The sequence below is a fragment of the Brachypodium distachyon genome, chromosome 4 (assembly GCF_000005505.3).
Source record: "Brachypodium distachyon strain Bd21 chromosome 4, Brachypodium_distachyon_v3.0, whole genome shotgun sequence".
Classification (NCBI taxonomy): domain Eukaryota; kingdom Viridiplantae; phylum Streptophyta; class Magnoliopsida; order Poales; family Poaceae; genus Brachypodium; species Brachypodium distachyon.
Window position 1 is genome coordinate 22967650 of NC_016134.3, and position 8415 is coordinate 22976064.

At 52.0% G+C, this 8415-nt stretch overlaps 1 pseudogene; it reads right to left on the bottom strand.

Moving 5' to 3' along the window:
- Positions 1 to 5445: 5445 nt before the first annotated feature.
- LOC106866700 lies at positions 5446 to 7615 on the bottom strand (annotated as a pseudogene).
- Positions 7616 to 8415: the final 800 nt, after the last annotated feature.

Consider the following 8415-nt stretch of genomic DNA (forward strand, 5'->3'; position numbering starts at 1 on the left):
GCGTGCTCAGCTTCTCACGCATCTTGGGATCGCGGATGTTGATGGCGAAGGTATTGATGATGGCGGCCGCCTCCGCCTCCGGGATGGAATAGGACAGATTGGAGAAGCGGTTGACGAAGGCCCGCAACGTCTCCCCCGGTTTTTGCACGATAGTGTGCAGCTCAGCCATGGTTCCCGGGCGCTTATAGCCGCCCTGGAACGCGCTCACAAACTGCTCGCGCACGTCTGCCCAGTTGGCAACGGACCCGGCGGGCAGGTTGAGCAACAAGGTTTGCGCTGATCCCTTTAGGACCATCGGGAAGCAGTTCGCCCTGACCTTGTCGTCGGCGCCGATGGCATGCATGCCCAGCGTATAGGTCAGGAGAAAATCTTGGGGTTAGCGGTCGCGTCGTACGTACCGAGCGCAGGCACTCGGAACTTACGGGGCCACACCACCCGCCGCAGCTCGCGCGTGAACGCGGTGCAGCCGTCTTCTGGGCCCATGGGAGCGTCTTCTTGCTCCAGTGGGCGCTGGCGCTCCACCTCGCGCCTGCGCCGGCGCTCCAAGCACGGGCGCAGATCCTCCTGCTGGCGGGCATTCAAGATGCCACGCGCACCGCCCCCCGGGACGGTGGGCGATGAATTCGAGGACCCCTCCGGGCCCCCGTCTACCTGGCCCTGCTGAGGAGGGGGAGGGTTCTCCCCCTGTCGCGAGGCGGGCGGTGCGCCTTCGCGCTCTGAGTTCTGCCCGTGGCCGGAGCCTACCGGGGCACCCGCGCCTTGCGGCTGCTGGGCGGCCAGGGCGAGAAGCGCTTCCAACTCCTCGCCCCACGTCTCGTGCGCCGGCGGGCCTTGCTGCGGCTCGTACCGCACCATGACGCGCGCGGCGACGATGGCTTCAGCCGGGGTTCGCACGGGAGGCAACCGGTTTCCTGAACGGCTGCTTCCCGCCCTGGCCCGGGACGTCTCCGGGTGCGCAGGGTGCGAACCTCTAGGGGTCGCCGTGACGTGGCGTGCTCCGGGTGCCGCTGCCGCGGGGCATCCTCGGGTCGCGACTCAACCCGTTGGCTGGCCCGGGCGACGCCATGCGTGCTCGCCTGACTGCCCCCGGCACTGGGGGCAGCCGGTCCCCTCGACCGATTGTCGGTCGTCGGCCGAGGAGGCGGGGGAGGTAGCTGCGTTTGCTGCACCCTCGAGGGCTCGGGATTCTCTTGAGCTCCCGATTCGGGTCGCACGTCGTGCGACCGCGTGTGCGCCGCTGGGGCCTCACGCGGGTCTATGCGGGAATCACCAGCCCGCTTGGGGGGCATGGTGACAAGGCTCGTCGACGAAGAAGAGTGAAGCCGATGCCGATGGGAACTTCTGCTGCCGGCGATCTCCGGCGTTGTCCACTCCCGCACCCCCTACCTGGCGCGCCAGATGTCGTCGCTCAGTGCTCCGACACCGGGGGCGTGCAGCCACGTCCCCCTTTTAGGTTTGGTAGGGACGTCTAGGACGGAGACCTGGTTATCACCGGCACAGCAGATGAGGCCCTACGGGGCCGGTGAGACCAAGTGCCAAGAGGGTGCGCTAGTACCAGAACAAATGCACACCCGTTTTTTACCCAGGTTCGGGCCACCCAGAGGTGTAAAACCCTATGTCCTGCCTGTCTGAACTGATATTGATTGCGGATCAAGCGCTTACAAGTTTTTTGCCGGGCCAGTTCCCGGGATCCCTCTCAATGTCTAAGTACTCCTTACTATTCTCCGCTTGCTGTCCACTGGAACCAACTGACAACTCACTATCCTACCAACTGTCTGACCCACCAACCGTCTAACCCCCTTGACCGTTGGCATGGGTCCTCCTCTTATACACAAGGGGATGCCACATGTGCCACAGTGCATGGGCTACAAGTGTCCAACGGGGTGGGGGGGGCACACAACTCTCCCCGGTGAGCTGGTGGCATGCATGGGTGCCACCTCCGCTGCTAGTGTTGGTGGGAATATGCCCTAGAGGCAATCATGTATGATGTAATTCCCTATGTATTCTAAAGATTATTAAGTTGTCTTTGTTTGAACATCTGATATGTATCATTGAATATGTGATTTGATTGTGGAACTATGTATTCATATTGTTTATACTAAATTGTCCTTAGTCATTGAGGTTGTGCTGGACACATAACCTAGACTAATGTGAAAGTTGGCTGGTGACTCGGTTCCACTTGTCATGGGCATGGTGATGTCATTCCAGCTTACACGGACTCGGCTAAAGAGTTTTGCGAGTTGGGCTGACCCATATTGAGATGCAACGAGTAGGTCGTCATTTGCATGTCTCAATCAATGTAATCCTTAGACCTGAGGTTATCGCACAATCCGAGTTGTGGATCACCAACTTATGTTCTGTCAAACGCTGTTCCGTAACACGGCAGTTATAAAGGCAGAGTTCGGGTTGACTGAGAATCAAGCTGTGTGATGTGGATAACCAAGATGGGATTTTGCCCCTCCGACTGGAGAGATATTCTCTGGGCCCTCTCGAGTGATATGATTCGGGAAGCATGGCCATGCGCGACTCGGTTAACTGTTAACCGGGTCGATCGACTAAGAGTTAGTCGGATGAATCGTATATCACAGATCGAGAAGAGAGTTGAACTATTAAAGGGATGACGATTAATCGCCTATAGTTCGACAAGGTATATCATGAGGCAAAAGGGACTAAGACGTATGTCACATTGCAAGGTACGTCATCATGACTCGATGGTACTTGGGAGTCGGCACGTTCTGCTAGGAGCCGCTACCGATTGATCAATTGAGAGTCGGACTCCAATCGTGTCCAAGTCGCCATGAGCCTGCGGGGTCACACACTTAAGAGCGGGAGCAAGTATTTGGTCGGGTTGGACCCGAACCGGAAATGGGCTGACAATGCGAGTTGGACTCGTAGAGTGGATGGGCCACAAGTGCTGGAGCCCACTTCCACTCGGTATATAAGCAGGGGCGTGGGATGCCTAAGGGGCACGGTTCGCCACTCTCATGCGTTGAGAACCCTAGCCCTATTCAGTCCAACCGTCGTACCGGACCTAGCAGTCTGCCGCCGGAGCTCCTCCTCGCACGTGTGGATACCGGCAGAGGTGCTATACGTTCAGCACTTCGACGATCGCGGGATTGGATCGGGTGGATCAGATCGAGGGACTGCACTGCATCAAGGCGCTGCATCAATAATCCACAACTGCACGTCTAGTGGTAATCCTCGTGGCTTTCTACCTCGGCTAGATCTTGGGAGTTCGCGTAGGAAAAGTTTTGTTTATCTCTACGCGCCCCTTCAGCTAGGGGCCTAAGACCTTAGGGTAGGATTGGACAACCACTGTTCCTTGGATCGGACGGGTAACTACACATCGGTTGGCTCGTTTACTGGGTTGCGCGCCTTACTCCTTGCCTTGGTGGGACCGCGCGTTCCGCGCCCGCGCGGCGCTGTCCACTGGGCCCCACGACCCGAGGCGGGGGCACGCGTCTGGGAGCCCCCAGTCCCCGCAAGTCGACCCGGGAAGCACCCGGGCCCAGCGCACCCGGGAACCTCCTCCCGGGAAGCAGCTTCCCGGGAGGCGCCCAAGCGGGAATATTCCCCGAAGCCCCGCTAGCCCCTTTCGGGCTAGTAGCTTGCCAGGAAGCACGTCGTCGCTCCCCGGGATGAGACCTCCCTGGGAACCCGGGGGAGGGGCCCACGCGTCGCGCAGCGGTGGTACCCCGGGTGCCACTGGTGCGATAGTAATATATACATTATGATGCTACATTACCAAAACTAACATATACGTTGCACATTTTGTAGGTATGGCCGGTACTCAACCTCCGAAGGCGCCACCTAAGTGGGACGATGAAGAGGAGGGGGACTAGGATGAGAGGCCAGGGTGGTCGAAGGCAGCTGAGATGAAGGTGAAAGAGCAGGAAGCAAGGGAGAGGGAGATGGAAAGAATTAGGAAGCACAATCAGGAAGTTCAAGAGAATTCTCGAATGAGATTTGAGGCGCACATGTACAGTTGGAACCGGGAAATTTGGTTGAAGAAACAAACTGAGCTTAGGAAGAAAGAACAAGTAAGGAAATTAACTGAGTCATGGAAAAGGTCAGAGAAAGATGCCGCCAAGAAGAGGGAGAGGGAGGAGAAGGAATGGAAAGAGAAGCTGGTTCGTGAGGCTAGTCGCGCAACGGCACTCGAGGAGGAAGCTGAGCTGAAGGAGAGGAAGAGGAAGGGAAAGGGTCCTTGTTCGACCCAATAGACTCTTGTTTAGCAGTTTAGTCCTTTGTCCTCAATCTACATTTCGTTCAGCAATGCCGTATGATGACCTTCATGTGAACATTACTTTAATGTCGAGAACTATGTATTAGAATTTGTAATCTGTATTGAACTATGAGTTGTGATGCCCCATTTGATTCAAGACATTTTAGATTTTTAGATTCCAAGTGTGAACATTTTAATTGTGGTCCATGCTATTTATGTCATGGTGTTGCACTCAAACAACAGCACATTGTTGGAATTTTTTCGCATAACACCTAATGGTAGGGCCCTATACATATTAATTCCAGATACCAGAAGGTTCCAGTAGCATTTCGGTGGCCGAATTTTCTCTAAGTCATCACATAACGCCTGAGGGCGCTAGACATACCCTATTAACGCCTGGAGTTGAGGCGCTATACATATTAATTCCAGATACTAGAAGGTTCCAGTAGCGTTTCGGTGGCCGAATTTTCTCTAAGTCATCGCATAACACCGAGTATGAGGGCACTAGACTTACCTTGTTTGCGCCTGGTGTTGACGCGCTATACACATTAATTCCAGATACCAGAAGGTTCCAGTAGCGTTTCGGTGGCCGAATTTTCTCTAAGTCATCGCATAACACCGAGTATGAGGGCACTAGACTTACCTTGTTTGCGCCTGGTGTTGACGCGCTATACACATTAATTCCAGATACCAGAAGGTTCCAGTAGCGTTTCGGTGGCCGAATTTTCTCTAAGTCATCGAATAATGCCGAGGGCGCTAGACTTACCTTGTTAACGCCTGGTGTTGAGGCGTTATACATATTAATTCTAGATACCAAAAGGTTCCAGTAGCGTTTCGGTGGCCGAATTTTCTCTAAGTCATCGCATAACGCCGAGTATGAGGGCGCTAGACTTACCTTGTTAACGCCTGGTGTTGAGGCACTATACATATTAATTCCATATACCAGAAGGTTCCAGTAGCGTTTCGGTGGCCGAATTTTCTCTAAGTCATCACATAACGCCTAGTCTGAGGGCGCTAGACGTACCCTGTTAGCGCCTGGTATTGAGACGCTATACATATTAATTCCAGATATCAGAAGGTTCCAGTAGCGTTTCGGTGGCCGAATTTTCTCTAAGTCATCGCATAACGCCTAGTCTGAGGGCGCTAGACGTACCCTGTTAGCGCCTGGTGTTGAGGCGCTATACATATTAATTCCAGATACCAGAAGGTTCCAGTAGCATTCAAACCTCATTGGACAAGTCATCTTGAAGATCTTCATCAACATCGGTGGGTGAAGACGAACTAGATAGTGCTGACGATGACATCTCGGGGTCACGACAACCTCCTATTAGGTTGGCTAACCGCCGTAGCCACTGTATTGTCAGAAATGAAAAATTGATTTGTCGGTTCACATAAGCACGCACCTTCATAAACTTCCTTAGGGTACTCTCCCCCTTTTTCCCGTGAGGAGTTTCATCGAGAACTATCTCGGTTCTGTCGGCGTCCTTCTTGATCTCATCTCGCTGAAATGAGAAAAATAATGTGTAACAACAGAATATTCAGGATGCACAAAAGACTAGAGAAGCATAACACCGTTACCACAAAGTGCAAGACATTAGCATATGATGTTTGCCTCCCATCCTTTACAAGCATGTTGTACTCCGTGTTTGAAGCCTCGTCGAATAGGTTGTCATCTTCCAAAATTTTATGGTTGTATGCGGGCCGGCAAATCTCCGCTCTGGTGTTCTCAAGATACCAACGCAGGTAGTTGTTAAATGCCTCAGGATTTGCCACCCGTTGGGGGGTTCCTTCACCATTCTCCATCTTGGCCAAGCACCTTTTGAACTTGTCCACATGCACCCTATGTTCCTTAGGCCAATTTTGTTCGCTCTTCTGTTTTTTCCTATCAAGCCTACAAATATTTGGAAGACACAATATTATTGCGGAAAAAAGGTAACACCGCAAAGCTTAATGGGAACAACAAAAACTTACTCGTGAAGCTGTATGTTCGTGTCCTTCCACTTTGGCGGATTGGTCTGCAACAACCCAAACTGTTGCATCACACGATGTGGTTGATGAAGTTCAACCGCCCACATGCATATCATTGGACATCGCATCAACCACAAATGTCTTTCTTCCAAGCACTTCAGGTTTAGCTCATAATCGAATGGGACACCGAAATGGTCCCCACTACCATATGGCTGCCATTCCACCTTAAACATATCACAAGCATCGCAATGTTCAGTTACCATAGAGCACTGAAATCATAATAATTTTCTGCAATGACAATATTTACCTGCTCAGGGGTTAAAGTGTCGAACTCGTTCGTGTACTGCTTGTACAGAAGTCTAGTGTCGTTCCAGTTATCTCTCGTGCGGTCCCACTTGTAAGCCCAAGCAGGTCTCCGCAGCGGGTCTTCGTGATCGTCCCAATCGTTCAATGCCAACGTTTCCGGTCGTCCAATGGGCAAGCGTTCCCAGCTCCATACAGATAGTAGAAGCAATGGACCACCTATGCCGCTGTCTGGTTTGCTCCTACGACAAGAATCGTCTAACTAAAACAAAAGGCAATCAGGAAATAAATGAAGACATGTCATCACAGGTCATTGCACATAGTAACAACAATGAAATATTAATTACCTGCCGGTAAAGGTAGGCAAGTGCAGCTGTGCCCCAGCTCCAATTTGAGTCCCATACGGTCAAGGCCTTCAGCCAATGTCATTGAGCTGTCCTGCCACCCCCGTCAGGAAACAGAGTGCGTGTGATGACATACCACACGTATACTCGTGCGTACTGCTCAACCACCTCGATGGCAGCATCCTCGGGGCACTCAAAGAAGTTCTCAACGATCCAAGTGTACGTTGCGCCCGTTGGCACTCTGTCGTTAGCGGGGTCCTCAGGAGCCTCCGGTGCCCTACCAATAAGATACGCCATCTGCTGGCGCCATCCCGAAGAGGCCGTATTGATACATACTGGTTCCCCACCAATGGGGAGTGCCAGGATCATGGACACGTCCTGAACAGTCACAGTCATCTCACCGGTCCGGAGGTGAAAAGTGTGGGTCTCAGGCCTTCACCAGTCGACAAGCGCGGTGATTGCACAAGCGTTCATCCAAGGTGTCGACCGGGTCACCATATGGATGAACGGAAAGAGCCCTGTCCTCAAGATGAACGGTGTGTACCGCTCATCATAAGACATGGCGCCTGAGGAGGCACCGTGAGACCTAAGTTTGAGGGATCCAAGATCCTACAAAACAAGTACAAAAGCAATTAAAGTTACGATCGTCTCACTTACACATTTGGAACAAAACAATGAAAAAAAGAAGCAACATGTAAATGCTCATTACCATTTGTTCATCCGGTATCAAACGCCCAGGGTGAGCCATGTCGTAGTGATCCATTAGGAGCGCCATTCTACATGTTCCAATTAAGACATATTAACAAACCAAATGACACCCGTACTCCGAACTATAGCAACAAAGCAAGCCTTTCCTACAAATCTATCTTATGAATTGAAGACAACCATCGAATGAACAAACCAAACCAGCCATGCCTAAGAAATAGTTATAACAATTAACACAAAATAATTGATTATAATAGCCATCCCACATGCATGGAAAAGAGCATACTTTCTGAGGTCTTGTTATCCCCAACAATACAACTTCGTATAACATATCGAGGTATTTGAGCAATAAGGTTTTTCTTCATACAAAACTAGCAACTACCGGCCGGCCACATTCCAAAAAAACCTAGCTTTTTTCCTCTAAGTAAACTAGCAACAACCGGCCACCCAGAATCCTACAAGATTGTGATTCAACCACTAAATGTACTAAGGTTTGAGAAGTATAGCGAATCAGCGAATCCTGCTACAAGATTGTGATTCTAGCCGGATAGAACCTCGAACCCTAAATGTACAGCGAATCAGCGGAAAAATGCAAACCAAACTGAGGGGATCGGAGGAGAATACCTGGGGGGAGCAAATGCGAACGGAATCCACGGAGAAATCAACGAATCGGGGGAGAGATTTGCAGGGGAGCAACCGCCGCCGCCCCTGTGTTCTTACGAGAGAGGAAAAGGGCCGAACCCTTCTGTGCGTGCTGAGCCTCTGGCCCGAGCGGTTCGGCCGCTTCAGGGTACGGGGGTATAGCGCCCGGTGACAAGGCGCTAAAGAACTTGTATAGCGCCTGTGGACGAGGCGCTATAGTGGCTTCCC